Below are 22,941 nucleotides of genomic sequence, written 5' to 3' on the forward strand. Positions count from 1 at the left end.
TGCCCCTAACTGCTTCTGCCTGCCAGCTTGATCATCCCCTAACCACTCCACTGCCAGCTTGATCAATGCCAAACTGCTTCTCTGCAGGCCCTATTGCCCCTAACTGCCCTCCCCTTCAGGCCTAGTCACCCCCAAAAGCCCTCCCCTTCCAGCCTGATCGCCCCTAACTGCCCTCCCCTTCAGGCCTAGTCACCCCCAAAAGCCCTCCCCTGCCAGCCTGGTCACCCCTAACTGCCCTCCCCTGCTGGCCATCTTGTGTCCACATGGGGGCGGCCATCTTGTGTGTTGGAGTTATGGTCAATTTGCATATTATCCCTTTATTATATAGGACTAGAGGCCTGGTGCACAAAAATTTGTGCACTCGGGGAGGGAGGGGGATCCCCCAGCCCGGCCTGTGCCCTCTCGCAGTCTGGGACCCCTCGGGAGATAACGACCTGCTGGCTTAGGCCTGCTCCCAGGTGCAGAGGGCAAGCTGAATCCCTAGGTGCAGCCCCTGGTCAGGCTCAGAGCAGGGCCGATTGGGGAGTTGGGGCGCCACCCCCTGTCATGCACAGAGCAGGGTGGATCGGGAGGTTGCGATGCCACCCTCAGTCACGCTCAGGGTAGGGCCGATTGGGGGGTTGGGGCACCGTCCCCTGTCACACTCAAGGCAGGGTCGATGGGGAGGTTGCGGCGCCACCCCCTGTCACACACAGAGCAGGGCCGATCAGGGGGTTGGGGAGCTGCCCCCTGTCACTCACAGAGCAGGGTTGATCAGGGGGTTGGGGCGCTGCCCCCTGTCACACACAGAGCAGGGTCGATCAGGGGGTTGGGGAGCTCCCCCCTGTCATGCACAGAGCAGGGCCCATCAGGGGGTTGAGGAGCTCCCTCCTGTCACTCACAGAGTAGGGCCGATAGGGGAGTTGGGGCACCGCCCCCTGTCACACACAGAGCAGGGCGGATCAGGGGGTTGGGGCGCTGCACCCTGTCACACTCAGGGCAGGGCCAATGGGGAGGTTATGGCTCTACCCTGTCACACACAGAGCAAGGCCCATGGAGTGGGGGGGAGGGTTGGGGCGCCGCACCCTGTCACACACAGAGCAGGGCCAATCAGGGGGTTGGTGCACTGCACCCTGTCAAACACAGAGCCGCAGGGCGATCAGGGGATTGGGGAGCTCCCCCTTATCAGGCATAGAGCAGGGCTGATCAGGGGGTTGGGCGCCGCACTCTGTCACACTCAGGGCAAGGCCGATGGGGAGGTTGTGGCCCCGCCCCCTGTCACACACAGAGCTGCAGGGCGATCAAGGTGTTGGGGAGCTCCTTCCTATCAGGCACAGAGCAGGGCTGTTCTGGGGGTTGGGGCGCCTTCCCCTTGTGATGAACAGAGCAGGGCGGATAGGGAGGTTGTGGCCCCGCCCGCTGTCACTCACATAGCCGCAGGAAGATCAGGGGGTTGGGGAGCTCCACCCTGTCACACACAGAGCCACAGGGCTATCAGGGGGTTTGGGCGCTGCCCCCTGTCATGCTGATCCCGGTGCGGGAGCCTCGCTGCTCCGCTGATCCCAGTGCCAGCAGGCATATTACCCTTTTACTATATAGAATAGAGGCCTGGTGCATGGGTGGGGGCCAGCTGGTTTGCCCTGAAGGGTGTTCTGGATCAGGGTTGGGGTCCCCACTGGGGTGCCTGGCCAGTCTGGGTGAGGGGCTGAGGGCCATTTTCAGGCTGGCGGGTGACTGAAGCTCCCAACTGCTCCTTTTTTTCTTTTTTTTTTTTCTTTTTCTATTCTGGGCCAGCTTTAGCTCTGAGGCCTCACTGCTGAAAGCAGGTTTCTGGCCTTTACCTTCTGTATTTGATACAATGTTGTGGTCTGGCTGGCTGAAACCCGGCTGACTGAAAGCCAACCGGTTTCTAGGGTTTTGTTTAGCTTCTATATTTGCAACATAGTTGCTTAGAGTTGCAGCTGAGAGGCTGGCAAGTCAGGCGGGGAACGTTGGAGTCCGCCATCTCTGGAGCAACCAAGTCTCCCTGTTCGCTTCAGTGCATGGCTGCCGGCTGCCATCTTGGCTGACAGTTAATTTGCATAAGGATATGCTGATTAGCCAATGGGAAGGGTAGCGGTCGTACTCTAATTACCATGTTTCTCTTTTATTAGTGTAGATATCTGAAGGCTATAAAAGCGATCAGTGCGGTGACAGTTTAAGATTGCTGATTGATGGCTAATTGGAGAAGGTATGTAAGGAAAGGTTGTTCATGTCATACGTTAAGGCTTCCTCACAAAACATGTTTTCATGGTGTGTATAGAATTCATTTACTTCTCTGGTGACAAGTAAGACAGAAATAGACAGTATAATCTGAGTCCTTATGTGTGGCTAGTCTTAGAGGACATTGGTGTCACCCCAGGTAGCAGGTCTGATTCAGGGGATAGAGAGAGCTCTGTTGGTCTTATAGGATCTGAAATAGAGGTTTTGCATGATTTGACCTTATTTCTGTTTTTCACTCTCACAGTTTGTGACCAAATTCAACAACATGCTTTCAGGCACCTGTTGTCTTGGTGGATAGCGAGAGATTTAGGGGACTCAAGGGACTCAGATGATGTAGTATTGCTGCCCGGTCTAGTCTGGCCTACTCAGGATCTGGTTAGTGCCTCAGGCCAAAATCCTTGGGGTCATGCCCTATAACCCACCTGTCAGGAAATGGTGTCAGCTCTACCTTCAAAATACATCCAGAATCTAGGCCACTTCTTACAACCTTCATGGTGAACACATTGATCCCAGCCACTTCTAACCTGTCTCCCACTTCTCCCCATGAGACCTATGGTCTTGTCTCAACACCTCTGCCCCAACCCCTGCAATGGTCCCCATCCAACTCAGAGTGAAAACCCAAGTCCATAATGTGGTCCACAAGGCCTCACAAATTTGACCCTACCACTCTCAGGCCTCATCTGCTACTCTTCATCCCCTTCATTTATACTACCTCAGCCACACTGGCCTTTTGCAGTTACTTGGACATACCCACTTTGCTCTTGCCTCTGTGCCTTTGCTCTCTCTCTTCCTCTGTATGGAGTCCTTCTCTCCAAATAGGCACACGGCTCACTTTCTTAACTCCTTTGTGCCTTTGTTCAGCTGCCACCTTCCTAGAGAAGCCTTCCCTGGCCATCTCATTTGAAATCTCCTCTGACCCCCATTATGTCCTGTCTATTTTCTCTGCTTTCTTAATTTCCACTGCATTAATCACCATCTGTCGTATATTTTCTTATTTATTTTATTCATAGTCTCTCTCCCCTGATAGAATGTAAATTCATTGGGAGCAAGGATTTTTGGGAGCTGCTACATCCTTAATGCCCAGAATAGTACCTGGCATATAATAGTACTCAATATTTATCTGCTGAGTTAATAATTCACATCAAGGAAGAAAACCAGAAATCTACTTAGTCCATTAAAGAGACTGGGGTTGTTGTCACTGCCACATGGTGTCACTGTTGAAACATGGGCAGCCTGAACTCTGGTGTTGTCCATGTCTGCTGGCAGGAGAGCTGCAGTTACCTAGTGCTGAGTCGGTGGCATGCTACCTCTGATATCTGAAAACTCAGAGGTGACCCCCTCTGCAACTGAACAAAGATGCTTTGGTGACTGGGGGCTCTGGCTTCCAGCTCTGAGTAAAGGGCTGGAAGACTGAGTCCTGCTCCCTAAGAGTTACCCTGACCTACTGCCACTCCATGCCAATGTGGGCTGGGCTGTCTTGTTACTGCTCCCTGGGTGGCTGGCTCATTAGCTCAAGTGCACATACATCCTATATAATAAAGAGGTAATATGCAAATTGACCAGTCACAAAATGGCCACCACAAGAAGGCCGGCAGGGGAGGGCAGTTGGGGGCAAGCAGACCAGCAGGGGAGGGCAGTTGTGGGTGATCAGACCAGCAGGGGAGGGCAGTTGGGGGTGATCGGGTCAGCATGGGAGGGCAGTTGGGGGGGACCAGGCTGTCAGGGGAGGGCAGTTAGGGGTGACCAGGCCTGTGGGGGAGGGCCATTAGGGGCGACCGGGCCAGCAAGGGGGGGAAGTTGGGGCAATTGGGTCAGCAGGGGAGCAGTTAGGCATTGATCAGGCTGCCAGGCAGAAGCAGTTAGGGGCAATCAGGCAGGCAGGCAGGCAGGTGAGCAGTTGGGAGCCAGCAGTCCTGGATTGTGAGAGGGATGTCCAACTGCCTTTGGGATCGGGCCTAAACTGGCAGTCAGACATCCCCCAAGTGGTCCCAGAATGGAGAGGGTGCAGGCTGGGCTGAGGGACATCCCGCCTCGCCACCCCCCACACGAATTTCATGCACCGAGCCTCTAGTGCTAGTATACTCACACTTCATCCCAGACGTGTCAAAGGGACAAGCTCCTAAGATGATTTCAGTGGTCTCCTGTGCTGTCTGCCATCAGGATCTCTCCAACCCGAAGTTCTGGTCTTGAGAGGACAAGAAACCCTTCTTTTTCCTTGACTAAAACCTGCCTCATTTTATATCTGGAGGGATGACCTTTTTTTTTTTTAGAAAAAACTCCTATCTTATCACATATATGGTTGGGCTCATGTTTCAGGGTCTTACCCCACCCAATTAGATATGCATACATTTTAGAATGCCCAGTACTTCCTGGCCTTTTGTTTCTGACTGTTAACTTATCGGATCTGATAGAACTTGACTTTGATGGAAAAAGTAATCCAAAGAGAGTCCTTTAACTATAAGGATGATGCCATCAGGGCAACAAAGTAGGAGCAAGGAAACTCTGAGGAGATCACTCATTTATTCATTGACAGTAAAAATAATAATGATAAAAGCCACCGTGCCTGGCACTTTCACGTGTACTATCTCAATCAACCCTGATAGATAAATATCATTAACAGGAATGCAGAGACGAGAAATCTGAGAGTACCTGAAAGCATTAAGTCTGAGATAACGCAGCAGGGCCAGGATATAAACTTCGATCTTTCAGACCTAAAGCTTTGGAGTCTTTCCAGTGTGCTACACTTACTCCTTAGTAATGACTGAGTGTCTCTTGCCTATGACTACTGAGGGATTCCTACGCTGTTGGTTTTTCCCATACTGACTGCTATGGAAGCACAAAGTGGCCCCACCCTTTCGGCTCTGGAATGTGTTTCAGTTGGCTCCTTCTTTGCCTTTGGGAACATTTTTATTTCGCTCACACTTTTAGAATGGGATGATAAGTTTTGAATCTGCTCCTTCATAGTCCAGATGAAGGAAAGGAGAGAGGAAGCAGCTGCCTGTACTGATGGAGCTGGAGGAGCCTTTGAGGTGCCTTAGAGCATGAAGTTGTCCTTATTAGCTGCAATAAAGATGGCAAGGTACCTGCAGAGATGCTCTTTCCTGAACATCTCGGCCCAGGGATTCCTTAGCAAGGTGTGCTTGTTTTTCTCTTCAGAGTTTCAGTAACCCCATGAGTGATAGGCATGGTAGTCCCAAAGGAACTTCAGAAGTGGAGATCAAAGGCCATTGCCTTGGAAAATAGAGAAATATTTTATTTGATGTTACTGAAACAGGAATTTTAGGGGTAAGATAGGACAGGCTTAGGAAATTTTAGAAATTTTGGAAATTAAGGGGACCACGGAGGAAAGCACTGGGCTGCAGAGCAGCAAAAGGTATATTTCCATAGAGTAGGGAAGCTGAAAAGCTGCAACAGGCACATTTCCATAGAATGAGGAAGCTGGGAAGAGCAAAAGGTCTATATTTACAAAATAAAGGGAAGGGAGCCCTTCATCCAGAAGGAGAAGAAGAAAGCCCAAAGGGGATAGGAAAACAATAAGGAAGGAGGGGGGGGGGGGGGAGAACCTCACATGTGAGGTTCATCCTTTGAGCCCAGGAGTTACTATAGTAACCAGTCTAAGGGAATAGTGACCAATCAGAGGGGATATCAGGCACCAGGATCTGCAGCCTTTATAAGCCATAGGAAAAAGGAACTCAGTGGGACCCGTTCCCCCTCCCTATGTCGGAGTCCATTCTGTGGGACTCTTTCCCTCTCCCCATGTGGGAGTCTGTACTTGTTCTTCAATAAATCTCCACCTTTGCTATACCATTTTCTGTTCGTGGATTCCGGCAGACAAAGAATCCGAGTTCCAATCCAAAAATTCCGTATCGTTACCTTCATCTCACACTTGGTGATTCTGTATGGTTCTGACCGTTACTATATGGCAGTTTCCTTATTACACAGAAAAAGCCCCAGGGCTCTTGCTACCCAACTTAAGGTCATTAAAATGCTTGAGTGAACATCCAAGTTTCTGTTTAAGAGAAACTTATGTAGGTGGTATGTCTGGACTTGGCATTTAAATGCCATGGAATTTATCTCAATAAAGAAGCATGTCCATTTTGCAATGCCTTCATATGAGCATACTCAAGGATTCCAAGTCCTTTTGTATTTTGGCATGTTATTCATGATTTGCTGTAAGGATTTCTGCATAGGAATTACTTGATTATATATTTGTCTTTTTTATGTCTTACAACACATGCTCAGGAGGTGGGCACATCTCCAAATGAGGAAAACGAAACAGAATTATTTCTTAATATTTAAGCTACAATACTTGCTGTGCAAAGATTTTTGTTTTATTTTCTGAAATGGAATTAGGAAAAATAAATGATGGAGTATCTTAAGTTCTCTATCTTGAAAGTTTCTACCTACACCAGGATTTCTCTTGCCCAATTATATCACTTTTACTAAACCTAAAGGCATTAAGAGCTTTAGTTGACATGGAAAGGGGTCACTAATGTTATTGCAATGACTAACAGCTTCCATACTTAGCTATGTGATTCTTACTCCTCTTCCTGACTCTACCAATGCATACATTTTCATTTAGCTCAATTTGAGGATAATGGTGTAGAACTAAAACATTTTTCATTTACTAAATGGATTTTACTTGAAATATGTACTCCATTAATTTTCCCTACAATGTATAAGTCATATAATTAATTACTAAATATCATGGGACATCTTGCTTTAGTGAGAAAGCAGGCACATCGGATGTTTATTATTGATTCCCAAGGAGTTATTCTTCCACTTCTTCAATAAACCACTGCAAACTTTCCTTCTTGATTATGCTAGAAGGTAGAACAGAAATTTATGGATTTGACATTAGAAATTAGACTTTAGAGTCTAGAGATTCTCCAGCCTACTTTTTTACAGTATATTCAAAGTAAAATTGATGGCACAAGGTAGCTTGCTGGTACAAATGAGACTGTCAGCATTCCAATTTCTGGTTACAATTCAAAGAACGAAAATATTTCAAAAAGGCAATGGAGTCTCTTCTAAAGCAATAAAAATAAATTCTTCTCCGAAGAATAAGAACTTTAAGTATCTGAGATGCTTACTGGAACTCTGAATTTTATCTGCTGCTATTCCAGGGATCATAAACTTAAATGTTTACAGGGCTAGGCCAGTAATATTAATTTTGGCTTGTGAGAACTGAGGTGCACTGTGGAGTGCTCATATCATCTAGAAGGGGCAGCCGCTCCTCAGCTCTTGCCAGTAGTTGTCAATTGGAAATGTGAACCTAGCCTTGTCAGGATTTTCATCTCTTCAAGAGAAGCCATAAGTTCAGGCTTGCATGATAACGTTTCTGTACCCTTGACCTAGACTTTCATAGGTTGTTTTAGTTCATCTTAGATATTATCTCTGCATCTCAAATGCTATCGCCATGGAAACAATAGTTTCTGACAGTTGGCTACCTGAATTGATAATTCAAACTTGCTTTAAAGGTAGCCAAGGGAGAGGGAAAACTTCATTATTCAACTGATTATATGTATATCTAATAATATAAACTTCTTTAAAAACAATTTAATATAAGTTATAACTGAACACAATTATGTAAGTAAATAATATTTTTATTAGCTAGCCTAATTGCCAACCTTTGATTAATATGTTTTAGTAATCATCTGACTTGCAGCAAATCCAATGTTCTACATACACTTTCTTGGCTAAATATAAACTATTATTAGTCATCAACTTTAGTTTTCTCTGTGAGGGCAGTCAAGACCTTCAACTCATTATAGATTAATTGGATTATTATTTTTTTATGTTGAGTTGCGTAATTTCTTTATAAATTTTGGATATTAACCCTTATCAGATGTAATTTAGTGAATATATTCTCTTATTCAGTGGGTTGTCTTTTCATTTTGTCGATGGCTTCCTTTGCTGTGCAAAAACTTTTAGTTTGATGTATGCAATTTGTTTATTTACTTCTTTTGTTTCCCTTGCCTGAGGAGATATATCAGAAAAAAAAAATTGCTATGAGAAATGTCCGAGATTTTACTGACTATGTTTTCTTCTAGGATTTTCTATGATGGTATTTTGGATTCAAAATCTTTTTAGTTGCAAAAGATCTTACTTCCCTTTTGCCTTGATTCCTCTGTAGTAAATAGACCTTTTAACAGATATCCTCATCAAAGTGAAGGCACTTGTAAATTCAATAAAATGCATTGGCTTGTATTTCTTTTTTTTTTCTTTTCATGTTTTTTATTGATTTCAGAGAGAGGAAGGGAGAGGGATAGAGAGATAGCAACATCAGCGATGAGAGAGAATCATCAACCAGCGCGCCCCCTACAGGGATTAGCTCACATCCCAGGCATGTGCCCTGACCAGAAATCGAACTGTGTCCTGGTTCATAGGTCAATGCTCAACCACTGAGCAACACTGGCTGGGCTGGCTTGTATTTCTTGATGAATCTCATCTACATGCTCCAAATTCCTAACTCTTATAACCTTGAAAGAATCAGTTAACCTCTTCATGCCTGAGCACTAACATTTCCAAGGCTCCCTTCACCATTCAGGACATTGTACTATGTTCTCTGGTTTGCAGGCCCATCCTCTGATTAGGGTAAAATTCTCATTTTTTATACTTTGACGACTCTAGAGAAGTCTGAGATACCTTCCTAACCTACTATGGTTTACTCTTCTCCCATGTTCTCAGTTATAGCTCAGTCATACCTGTCTACTAGTAATTACCATCCTGTACAGGGTGTGTGTGTGTGTGTGTGTGTGAGTGTGTGTGTGTGTGTGTGTGTGTGTGTGTGTGTGTGTGTGTGTGTTTAGTCTTGGAAGTCTTAAAAATAGGAACAGCACATTTTATCTCATATTCCCAGCATGTAGCATAGTTTTGGCTCATATAGGCATGCAACAAATGAGTAAATTATCAAATTAGTGTTCTTGATTTTATTTTAAAAATTTTGCATACTTTTAAAACACCTTTTAAACAGAACAGCTTAATTTTTTAAAAAAGTACATTTCTTCAAAGTATCTAAAATCCAATGCATTATGAAAAAAATGAGATGTTTTAATGAAAGTGTTGTTCTCAATTGAGGTCCATATATATAGGTGGGGCAAAAGTAGGTTTACGGTTGTTTGTATGGAAAATAATACAATAATTAATAAATAATAATAAAAGAATAAACTCTGTTTCACATACTCCCAACTGTAAACCCACTTTTTGCTATACCTTGTACATACATATATGTGTATATTTTACACATATTTTTGGATGTTGATGATTGGTTTGGACAAATACTGAAGCTCAGCTATTTAATGTGGTTATCACATTAAATAGAACTAGAAAGCTTTGAATCCACAATTCAAACCTTTAGAATTGGTGTCTTTCTCAGGAAGTAGATTATTCTTATTTACTGGTCAGAAGAGGTAACCATGACACAGAGGTGGGAATACTATTTTACTATTTTAGAGGCAACTACATGAGTGGGAAAGGAAGCTTTGACTTTAGTCAGCACTAATAATTGTGTCTGGGTCACTTGTACTCTATATAGGGGACAGTCTCTTATGTGCCAGCACGGAGCAGGCTACTTAACCACTGGGATAGTTGAGAAATAATTTGTTAGTTTGCATACCCTCAGTAATCGACTCCAACTCATATCCACCACAGGGGAATGAGACCAAAGCTGAAATAAGTAAAACCAGAGTCTGGTGCTCACCACTTTCTTGGATTCTCATGAGGAATATAGGCGGTTTCTGAGTTCTAATGTCCCATAGCTACTGGAGGGAACCTACCTTATTTCTCAAGATCATGATGAGAAGATGGGAATTAGCTTTCTTCTCAAGCGAAAAAAACTAGTACAGAGACTAGTCTTTAAAACATCTTGGCCAGATAAAAGATTGCTCTTTGAAGGACTCACAGGTAAGTTACTAATAAAAGTAAAAATCTATAAATATTTCCATTGAAATAAATATATCTCTTGTACTCTACAATAAATTGCATTTAGATAATTCAATTAAAATACAATTTAAGATATTCAAAGGACATTTATTTCTCTCAAAAGCCTTATGTTTATAAAGATGAGCTCATACATCCATAGAGCCTTTCATTTAGACACATTTTCAGAGTGGCTCTTAGTAACATCATTGAACTTTTATCCCAATGTCTTGTTAATGGGTAGCATTAGGAATAGTGACCTTCAAGGACACTGTTATGGCTTTGGCCATCACTATTATTGATTCTGGAGTGAGTCAGGCTCAATTTTGATTTTTGGATTAAGCCATTTCCTTTGATGAGGTAGATGAACTCTTCCTGGCTCCCCCTGGATATTAATTATCTGGCATGAGTTAGTCACAGAAGTGAAAATAAAAATAAAATTCTTAGGAAAAAATAGGGCCTAGAAAGAAAAAAATTGCTACTCAAACACATGGGAATAAAGGGAATGTGATAGTTGAAAGGGCGAGGGCTATGCCCTCCATCTTGCCTGTATCCTCCATGTTGGGGCCACGTGTGGCCTTCTTCCCGGAAGCCCAGGCCTCTGCTGGCCACGCCCGGGATTTTAAACTAACCAATGACAATCAAGGGAAGTGCGCGCCATAGATATGACCACATCCTGTGTAACAGGACCCGGCTTGCGCCTGGCCAATCGGCAGAGCACAGTCCTTTCTCCTCCCCTTACTCCGACCCCCCACTATATAACCGGTCTCTGGGCGGGGTTGGATCTCTTGGCCACTTGGCTAGCCGATGTGTCGGTGAGTCTGGTGGATGGAGAGCTCAAGCTAGCTTGAAATACAGATTCTTATGCTTTTGCATTGGATTGGATGGCTCCCTGATGTGGGTTCTTGGGAATCTTGAAATCTGGGCATAACATTTGGGGGCTCGTCCGGGATTCCCAGGACCATGTAGGGATCCTCAATCTGTAGAATCTGCGTAGCCCGAGCCCTGCAGCTTGGGCCTGCGCTCGGCGCCATGAGCGGCGGTGCGCCTTCGGGGGGCGGCCCTGGGGGCTTGGGCCGGGCGCGGACAAGCTCGTTCGAGGAGCCTGGCGGCGGCGGCGGCCTGCATTGGCTGGCGTTGGCCCTGGGCTTGTGGTGAGTGAGTGGAGCCGGTGGAGCGCGGGGGGTGGGGCCGGCGCATCGCTCACCGGGAGGCGGGAGCGGTGAGGCCCCTGGCGGCGTCGGGTCCAGGGGGAGGTCGCCACAGCTAGATCATAGAGCTATGGGGGTTGCTTTTGATTTCCCCAGCAGAAAAATTGTGACCATTTTGAAATTTAGCAGCTATGCCAGGCTTATTGGCTGGAAACTTAAAACTTTTAAGTTCAAATCACCTATGAAGCAGGAAGTGTGCTTGAATCCAATTTCTAAAGTAAAGTTGTAATAAATACCGTTTCTATCTAAATAAGACATAGGTCAAGAATCCTGTCCTGGGATGTGGGAAAGGGAAGACCCCCACATCTGTTCCTGTCAGGCCCCCATCAGAGGACTCGGGCGGTATCCCTGTTATCTGCTCAAGAGCCCAAGGCTGTAAAAATACTTGTTCACTGAAAAGGTGTAAGTGTAAATGTTTATTTGATGTTTATAAGCATCTCTGTTGTTTACTGGGAACTTTGATTTTCTATGTGATATTCTGTGCTGGGTTGGGATTTTGGAATTCTAGTCTGATTGGGACATTTAAGGATGGGGCTCCCAGTTCCTCAAGGCAAAGATTTAATGGGCCCTTCCCCCTGCCTGTGCTGAATTATATAAAACAGGCCAGTACTGATTAAGAAAGACAATGGGCCTTGGAATCTGTAAAGATAGGCGGGAATGAAGCTGGTCTAATGTACTGAAAGGGTTTGGTCATGGAAACTGGCGGGGAATGGGTGGCTCTCCTATCATGTTTGGCAGGCCCCACCCCCTATCATTCCTGACTTTCTTGCTGCAAGAATTGTCTCTTTTCTTGAGAGGGCTCCAGAGGGCGCACGAGGACATTTGGCTGCGCCTTGGCGCCACCCAGGCAAAAGGCACCTCCTGGAGCCTCGATGGAAAGGTCCCTACACCCAACTCTGTGGTGCTGACGACCCCCACTGCTCTCAAGATAGACGGCATCGCAACCTGGGTCCATCACACCCACGTCCGGTCAGCGGACCCATCCATGATCCTGAAAGACTTCGTCACCACATGGAGCGTCGATTGAGAACAACGCAACCTGCTCAAGCTCAAGCTACGGCGTGCTCGACCTGCCTGATGCTGGTAACATTGAATAGACTTAGATAATGCCTGCATCTTCATGGACATGGCTCCAAAAAGACAAGGACAATTCATAGGAAGGTCAAGAATAGACTTTAGTATCACATGTTTAGTAGCAGAAGATGTGGCTGCCTAAAGCGACCATGATGCCTATATTATCACTTGGATTGCGGGAAACGAGTTAAGTCGGCTCGCGTGAATTGCGCGTACTCCGTGGGAGCCGTCTTAACTCGGTTCATATAGATTTGCGGTGGAGTGCGGGAAACGTGTAAACTCGGGCCGATTGTAACTGCGTATTACCAAATATTTGTTTGTTTGCCGTTCACAAAGATACCTACCTGCGTATGCGAACCGTTTCATACCCATTGGGGTAATAGGTATCATAAAAATCCCTTGTAAGTAGAGAACACTTTATGGCGCTGGTCGAGTACAATACCGTTAGGGTACCAATGTATTGTTTTCTCATTTTATAAACGATATCCCTGGATATCTCACCATGCAAAGAGAATAGTTATTGAGAAATACTTCTTGTGTCCGGACGTCTTTAGTTTTGAGTTTTGTGAATATTATTACGTGTTTAAATATTTAAATATATTGTGATAAAGACATTCATATAGAATTTTTTAACCAAATAAAATAAAATCGTTCCGCAAAGTGTTCGCATAATAATTATTTTTTTATATCAGATATCTATCGGAGTACCGCTATTTTCAGTTAGTATTATTTTTATTTGCTTTAACCTAGAATGTCGCAGCATTCAGACTATAGTGATGATGAGTTTTGTGCAGACAAGTTGTCCAATTATTCTTGTGATAGCGATCTTGAAAATGCGAGTACAAGTGATGAAGATTCTAGTGATGATGAAGTAATGGTGCGTCCCAGGACATTGAGGCGACGAAGAATTTCGAGCTCCAGCTCTGACTCAGAGTCAGATATAGAAGGCGGGAGAGAAGAATGGTCGCATGTTGATAATCCACCGGTCTTAGAAGATTTTTTAGGGCATCAAGGATTAAACACAGATGCTGTTATAAATAATATAGAAGATGCCGTGAAATTATTTATCGGAGATGATTTTTTTGAATTTCTTGTAGAGGAGTCAAACAGTTATTATAATCAAAATAGGAATAATTTCAAACTTTCAAAAAAAAGCCTAAAGTGGAAAGATATAACCCCTCAAGAGATGAAGAAGTTTTTAGGGTTAATTGTTCTCATGGGACAGGTGCGCAAAGATAGAAGAGATGACTATTGGACCACGGAGCCATGGACGGAGACGCCATATTTTGGTAAAACGATGACGAGAGACAGGTTCCGACAGATATGGAAAGCTTGGCACTTCAATAATAATGCGGATATCGTAAATGAATCAGATAGACTTTGCAAAGTGAGACCAGTACTAGATTATTTTGTGCCTAAATTTATAAATATTTACAAACCTCATCAGCAATTATCACTAGATGAAGGGATCGTACCTTGGAGGGGAAGATTATTCTTTAGGGTATATAATGCTGGCAAGATCGTTAAATATGGAATATTGGTTCGTTTGTTGTGCGAAAGTGATACAGGATATATCTGTAACATGGAAATTTATTGCGGCGAAGGAAAGCGATTATTGGAAACGATACAAACAGTAGTGTCTCCATACACTGATTCGTGGTACCATATATATATGGACAATTATTATAATAGCGTCGCAAATTGTGAAGCACTTATGAAAAACAAATTCAGAATATGTGGAACAATCCGGAAAAATCGAGGTATACCTAAAGATTTTCAAACAATTTCTTTGAAAAAAGGTGAAACAAAATTTATAAGGAAAAATGATATATTGTTACAAGTGTGGCAATCAAAAAAGCCTGTATACCTGATTTCTTCGATTCATTCTGCGGAGATGGAAGAAAGTCAGAATATTGACAGAACATCAAAAAAGAAAATTGTCAAACCGAATGTACTCATTGACTACAATAAACATATGAAAGGTGTTGACCGGGCCGACCAATACCTTTCATGTTATTCGATATTGCGGAGGACGGTCAAATGGACAAAAAGGTTGGCAATGTATATGATAAATTGCGCATTATTTAATTCTTATGCAGTTTACAAATCAGTGAGGCAAAGAAAAATGGGTTTTAAAATGTTTTTGAAACAAACAGCTATCCACTGTTTGACGGATGATATTCCAGAGGACATGGACATTGTTCCAGACCTTCAACCAGTACCGTCTACTTCTGGAATGCGGGCTAAACCACCTACATCTGATCCACCATGCAGGCTATCGATGGACATGAGAAAGCATACGTTACAGGCAATTGTCGGAAGTGGAAAAAAGAAAAACATTTTGAGAAGGTGTTGCGTATGTTCCGTTCATAAATTGCGCAGTGAGACACGCTACATGTGCAAATTTTGCAATATACCTGTACATAAAGGGGCGTGTTTTGAAAAATATCATACGCTAAAAAACTATTAATTTCTATTTGTTTTGATTTATTATGAAAATTTTATTTTAAACTTTAAAAATATGTGTATATTTTTAGGTAATAAGTATTTTTTGGGTTTTTCGTATTTAGTTTATATATATCGAATTATTTATGTACTGAATAGATAAAAAAATGTCTGTGATTGAATAAATTTTCATTTTTTACACAAGAAACCGAAAATTTCATTTCAATCGAACCCATACTTCAAAAGATATAGGCATTTTAAACTAACTCTGCTTTTGCGCGGGAAACCTAAATAATTGCCCGCGCCATCTTATATTTTGGCGGGAAATTCACCCGACACCGTAGTGTTATGTTTCATTGTATTGATGTGTTATATTGACCTTTAGTTCTCTTGCAGGTTTGAATGTATGTTGGCTGTCCTGGAAGGGAACTATATGGGTTGACCCCCAAAAGTAAAGGGTGCCTAGCTGCCAAGAGGGCAGGTGCCCACCTGGGCAGGGAACAGTGCCCATCAGGTTTTGGTCTCTGTTGAGAGACAGCTAACAGTTGGCAGCCTGTGTACTGCTTGCAGGCCTTTGTGACCATGCCCATGTCAGGGGTAGTCTGAAAAAAGCCTGTTTAGAGTAGAAGGTCTGAGGCATGGTTATGCATAGAAAGAAAGTTTAATGCCAACAATTAAAAGGAATTGGCAAGGAAAGTCAGAAAATCTTAGGGTAGATCAGTATGTCTTTCTTCTTATGTAATTCCTCCGAAATTTGGCAATGCTAACATGGCAATACATTTCTTTGCATAGATTCAATAAGACCGGTTCCTAATAGTGGTTTTATTAATGGAAAACTTTGACTGGAGTATCATGTTTTAAAGAGCCCTGTCTGAGCTCTAAAGACTTGAAGCCAGTAAAAATGCCACGAAGAAAGCCTGGTATCCTGCTTGGAAGCCCTGAAGATGGCTGGCACTGGAGTGTCAGGCCGATGCCCTACCATCACTGGCGGTTGGTAAGAGTAGAAGGGGAGCAGTAGGGATGCCTCTACGTTCCTGCGGAACCCCCACACACTCTGGGCCGCAACAAGTAGGAGGGCTACTGAGATGGGCCTTAAAGCCTGGAGCGTGGGCTCAGGTGGAGTTGCTACAGGTGAGGGATTCACCTAACTCAGCAGATACTGCAGGCGGGCCTGATGGCAGCTGGGTGGCGTGGCTTCCTGGCCCTACGGGGCACATTAAGATTCAACCATGAGATTCCAGCAAAGGTAGTCAGTTACCATTCTTGTTGTGTTTATGCAAACATCAGGACAGTAGATAAATTAATCTTGATTTGGCTTTTTGATAGCCATGGAGGAATTTTAAGAAGAAAAATCCTATTTCAATAGAAGTTGTTAAAGCTAAAATGGTTTCTTTCCCTTCCACCAGACCATTTGTTAAGGTATGTCCAGTATGGGCCTCTAGCAACGGTGGAATGGAAAAGCAGTCCGTCTCATGATTGAGCCGGAAGTTCCAAGACAAAGGGGGGAATGAAAGGGCGAGGGCTATGCCCTCCATCTTGCCTGTATCCTCCATGTTGGGGCCACGTGCGGCCTTCTTCCCGGAAGCCCAGGCCTCTGCTGGCCACGCCCGGGATTTTAAACTAACCAATGACAATCAAGGGAAGTGCGCGCCATAGATATGACCACATCCTGTGTAACAGGACCCGGCTTGCGCCTGGCTAATCGGCAGAGCACAGTCCTTTCTCCTCCCCTTACTCCGACCCCCCCCTATATAACCGGTCTCTGGGCGGGGTTGGCTCTCTTGGCCACTTGGCTAGCCGATGTGTCGGTGAGTCTGGTGGATGGAGAGCTCAAGCTAGCTTGAAATACAGATTCTTATGCTTTTGCATCGGATTGGATGGCTCCCTGATGTGGGTTCTTGGGCATCTTGAAATCTGGGCATAACAATAGTGAAAATCCCTTTTAAGCAGAACAAAACAAACCTCTCATCTCTAAGCTATCACACCTATTTCTCTCCTGTTAACCTGTTCTCTCCACCTGTACTCTTGAGTTTGCTCCACTTATTTCTGAGCAATCTTTGCCATTCATCCAACAATTTATAAGAAACTCATGTTCTTCCCCTCACATTTAGAGAGTTCTTCTCCTTGGTTGAAGGGAATGATTTTGAAATCACATCAAACTGGGTTCAAATACCAACTTCACCTCTTATTAACCTTGTGACATTCTATACAAGTCTTTAAACCTACTCCAAGCTTATTTTCCCACTGTAAAATGGCCTAATGACACTTCTCAAAGGGTTGTTATAAAGATGGAGTGAGATGAGGTTTATTAAGTCCATAAGGAAGTGTATGTCAGGGAAGTCTTCAATAATGTATTGTATTGAATAGAATCCTACCTTTCTTTACCTGATGTTTCGCCTCGCACATGAAATTTCTTTCTATTGCTCTATAGACATTGCTTTAACCACCTTCTCAGCAGCTGCAGGAATTACTCTCAGTATTCATTAGACAACAACACCACACAGGTGGCTGTGGCATAGTGGAAAGGGCACTGGAGTAGGAATCTGATTATTAGAGTTGAGTTTTTTGCTTTGCCATGCCTGAATTTGAGTGAGTCACTTAACCTTTTTGAGCTCTGGATTTTTTTCCCCCTGATAAGCTAGGAATAAGCAGTGCTCACCTCATTGGATTATTGATGACATAAGGTCATTTTTTTTTAAGGCTTAATCTGTGCTAGGTCCTGTCTCAAATTCTTTACATCCATTAATGTCATTCCCTCTGAGGGAGTTGCTGTTATTATCTCTGTTATGTTGACAAGGAAACTGAGGCTGAGTGAGAGAGGTTCAGTCACTGGCAGGAGTGGAAGTGGGATTTGAGCCTAAGGGTGGCTGACACCAAAGCACATGAACACTGTAGTGTGTTACTCCTTCCCTCCAATGGGACACCAGTGAAAGGCGCAAGTATTGTCACACGCCTGGCACTGTTGAAACTGCTTCATGTGTGCACTTCATCTCCCAATAAGTTGTAAACTTCTTGAGAGAAGAGGGTGTGTTTTTTGTTTTGGTTTGTTTTCCTTTTTCCCAGTTGCTAATAGAGAGAGCACTGCATTATAACAGGTATTGAATAAATTTCCTATCTATCTATCTATCTATCTATCTATCTATCTATCTATCATCTATCTATCTATTTAATCCTCAACAGAAGATATTTTCCCATTGATTTTTACAGAGTGGGAGGGGGAGAGACACAGAGAGGGAAACACAGATGTGAGAGAGACACATCAATTGATTGCCTCATGCATGTGTCCTGACCAGGGCCTGCAACCTAGGTACATGCCCTTGACCAGCAATCAAACCTGGGAGCCTTCAGTCAGAAGGCCGATGCTTTATCCACTGAGCCAAATCAGTTATGGAGAAATTCCTGTTGATTTAAATGTGTACTCTTAGCCTTCTCTCCTTTTGGGGGCTTTCTCGAAGCCTTTTATGTCAGTGCTAGGCAGTAGTAAAATAGAAATTTTTGGGGGTGAAAGACAGGTTTTAGGAAATTTTAGAAATTTTAGAAATTAAGAAGACCATGGAAGAAGCACAGGGCTGCAGAACAGCAGAAGGTATATTTCCATAGAATGGGAGAGCTGAAAAGCTGCAACAGGTACATTTCCATAGAATGAGGAAGCTGGGAACAGCAGAAGGTCTATATTTACAAAATAAAGAGAAGGAAGCCCTTCATCCAGAAGGAGAAGAAGAAAGCCCAAAGGGAATAGGAAAATAGAAGGAAACAGGCGGGGAGAACTTCACATGTCCCACGTGAGGTTTGACCTTTGAGCTCAGGAGTTACTGTAGTAACCAGTCTAAGGGAATAGTGACCAATCAGAGGGGATATCAAGGCACAAGGATCTGTAGCCTTTATAAGCCATAGGGAAAAGGAACTCATTGGGACCCTTTTCCCCTCTTTACCTGGGAGTCTGTACTTGTTCTTTAATAAATTTCCACCTTTGCTATACCACCTTCTGTCCGTGGATTCATTCTTTGACTCCAAAGAATCTGGGACACCCTGCCCAGGGGAACACTGCATGTTCCGTATCAGTAGTGTCTGAATTTAGTTGTCAACAACAAAAAAATGACACAATCATGATAATAAAATACTAATTCAGAGTTTCTGAGCATGCAGTTTGTGTCACACAGTGGATTATCCCATTTACTTGCCTTAATTCTATAAGTTTCATACTATAATTAACCCATTTTACAGATGAGGAAACTGAGCCTTGAGGCAATTATGTAAACTGCCTAATGTTACAGAGCTAAGAAGAGATGGAGATTAGAAGCATTGGCTCAAAACTAAAAGTCTGATTGCAGAGCCTTGACTTCTTAAAAATCTGAACTAGATTGCCTGACCACCTTCTAATTTCTTATTTTAAAATGGTTTGCTGCCAAAACTCTTTCTGTAAATATTTTTATTTTGGTACAATATTCATGACATAAAATTTACCATTTTAACCATTTTTGAGTGTACAGTTGAGTCAGTGGCATCAAGTTTATTCACACTGTGGTGCAACTATCACCACCACCCACTTCCAGAACTTCTTCATCTTTCCTAACTGAAACTCCGTCCACGTGCAACAACAACTCTCCACTCCCCTTCTCTTCTCCCTGTCTGCAACTAGGTTCTCTTCCAAGGTGTGTATTTGGCCATTTTAATTCTTGAGGACTAGTCTGAGACCTCTATTATGGAGATCTTGGTGAATTCTGCACCCCTATAGCGGCCTTACTCAGCTTGGCCCTGGGGCCTTGTGACCTTACTCTCTGTCTGCTAGCAGCAGGCCTAGAGTCAGAAAGGTTTGGAGACAGATGGCTCCTCCTGTATGAATCAGCCCTTTCGCAGATTTCCCTGTCTGCAGGGCTTGCTCATTTGTATTTATCTCCGCCACATCCCGGTGACGTGGGCCCAGAATTCTGAGTCATTGGCTTCACTTGCATCAAAGAAAGCTATGATGACAAAGGAAAGTGTGTGCTGGCATGCAGGGTGAGGGAGAATCCCTTTATTCTGGGTGGAGAATTTCAGCATTACCCATACATAGCTCAGTAATGGGTAGAGTTGAAGTGAAACAATGTTAGAAATAGTAGAAAAAATTCCATCTGTATCTATACTGTAGTCCCCCTTTATCCATGATATCCATTACCCAAGGTCATCTGTGGTCCAAAATGTTAAATGGAAAATTCAAGAAATAAAAAATTCATAAGTTTTAAAAAATTATGCTTAAAATCTTTATTGTTGAAAGTATTATATATGTTCCTCTTTTTCCTCCATTGACTCCTTCTACCTCACCCTGCCCCCTGCCCCAGGCCTTCACTGCCCTATTGTCTGTGTCCATGGGTTATGCACAAATGCATTCAAGTTCTTTGGTTGAACTCTTCCCACCCACCTACCCTCCCCCACCTTCCCTCTGGGATTCCACAGTCTATTCCACGCTTCTATGTATGTCTCTGGATCTATTTTGTTCATCAGTTCATTTTGTTCATGAGATTCCACACATGAATGAGATCATGTGATGCCTGTCTTTCTCTGACTGGCTTATTTTGCTCAGCATAAAACCCTCCAGGTCCCTCCATGATGTCTCAATTCATGCTGTTCTGAGCAGTGTGATAAATGCTCACACCACTCCTCTCTGCCCCACCCAAGACATGAATCATCCCTTTATCCAGCATCTCCACCCTGTATTTCCTTTTTGCTCCTCAGTCACTTAGTAGCCGTCTTAGTGATCAGATCAACTGTCGCAGTATCACAGTGTTTGTGTTCAAGTCACCCTTAATTTTTACTTGATAATGATACATTGACATAATCTTTATTACAATATATTGTTATAATTGTTCTATTTTATTATTAGTTATTATTGTTCACCTCTTACTGTGCCTAATTTATAAATTACACTTTATCATACACATGCATTGTAAGAAATGGACCTCTGTGATCCATCTCCAGCATGGTCGGCTTCTGATGGAATTTGCTGAATTTCCCCAGGGCAAGCAGAATGTTCGGAGGAGGGAAGAGGATGTAGGAACAAAGAACTGCACATGGGCCAGTATTATAGTGGGACCACCCCCCTACCTGCCCCCCATCTACCTCAGCCAGACAGGGAGGTGGAGTCAGCTAGAAAGGCCAATGGGAGACAGCAAGACCTAGGCAACATATGAGGAAACAAGTGACCTCATAGTACCAGCCAATGCGGAACCGGAGGTGGGACTAAATAATTAGGCTATGTTCCCTGTCCCATGTGTGTGCATGTACAATGGATGCCTGCTCTCAAGAGTGTTATTAAAAGTCTCATTTTCGCCATGCTTCTGTTTCCCAGTCCGTCATTTGAAATGTGGACCAACAGGTGAGCCATTTCTCACATGCATGTATAGGAAAGTACATTATACGCATAGTATTCAGAGCTAACCATGGTTTCAGACATCTGCAGGACTCTTGGAACTCATCCCCTGTGGATAAGGGGGTAGGTACTGCTGTAATGAGAATATGGAGAGTGAGTGGCAGATTTGAGGGCCTCTGTTCCTAGTGTCCTTTTCCAGACATTCCTCTTCAGGCCGTGACTAGCATGACATTTTCATCTCGACAAGCCAGTTTATGAAACAAACGAGATGCAGAGCCAGAGACCACAGTTGCTTAATGTTGCAACAACCTAATGTCCTGTGACAGCCACTTACAGTCACCGTATCCTTACAATAGAGCTGCCGGCCACAGCAGTGATGGGGCTATGGAAAGTAGGCCCATTTTCATTATGTCTAGGTAAATGCAGATATGATTATAGAAAATTTTAGTTTTTTACTTGTTTCCATCTTGATACAGACCATAGTTTTGATTCCTCCCTACCTCTTGAAGTACATGCTTTCTTTATTTTTCCAACTTTCTGGCATTCATGTCTGCTCTCACATAAGATATAAATCTTACGCCTTTTGTATCTAATTTTACTGATCAAGATTTTTTATTGTGTTTTTAAACAATTCCATCATTCCATAAAGCCTTTATTGACAAACTTTAAAGAAGTTGATAATTTTTTTATTTAACTCTTTTATTATGTGCCTTTACTGACAAAGTGCCCAGATCTATGTCATTTAATACATTTTTAGCAAGTGATAACATGTGGAAAATGCACATATCATAACTACAGGTCACTGCTTCCTCTCGTTTGCACACACCCATGGACACAGCAGAGATGGAGGAACAGAATATTATGGTGACTTCTAGGAGCACAGATTCATTTGGTCTATTTTTGAACTTTATATAAATGGAATGTACTCTCTTTTGCTTAAAATATTTTCCCCTACAAACAAGATTGCAATTGGTTGCTATGTAATTTATGTCTTTGATATGCATCCTCTCCATCTCTTATTTTTCTTTGAATTTTTACAAAAGCAACTGAGATGTGAGTTCTGTAGAGCCTCCTGCAGCCCACTTTCCCGATTGCAGCCTGGATGTCTCTTTAGATGTGTGCCCATCTCTACTGCTTCCTGCAGGTTAGTGGTCTGCTAAAGAGGCCTGGCCAGGCTCATGGAGCACAGAAAGTGCCTGGCTCCGGGATGAGGATACTGCAGGGGGCAGAGGGTAAGTGATTTGGCTCAGAGCTCAAGGCAGAGCTGAGTCTGCTGGAGTCTAATCCAGTGCACTTTATAGGCCAGCATTAAAAAGAACTGTAATTTCTGTAGTAATGCAACCATGTTTTGACTCAAGTTTCTGACTCTTGCTTTTGTGTGTTCTCTGTGTGAAAGGTGAGGGCCATGTTCCTGGAGTTGCTTCTGGAGTGCCCAGCGTTATTTATAACGACAGCAGTTTTGTGTGAAAGCAGAGGAAAGAGGAAAGGCCAGCTTTCTGTGGCATTTTTATTTTAGAAGAATGATGTCAATTAAATGTAAATAATTATATATTTAATAAGCATGTACTAGGTGCTCAGCAAAGTGAAAATGTAAATAGAAGAGGTAAGATAACCACTGAGCGGCACCCAGTCCCTTTTTTATAGACTCTTGTGTGTGAGAAGAACTACTCACGTAATATGTGTGGCCACTGGAGAAAAGAACTC

Source organism: Myotis yumanensis, unplaced genomic scaffold (genome assembly GCF_028538775.1).
Source record: "Myotis yumanensis isolate MYYU_CA2020_CCGP unplaced genomic scaffold, mMyoYum1.0.hap1 SCAF_10, whole genome shotgun sequence".
NCBI classification, from domain to species: Eukaryota; Metazoa; Chordata; class Mammalia; order Chiroptera; family Vespertilionidae; genus Myotis; species Myotis yumanensis.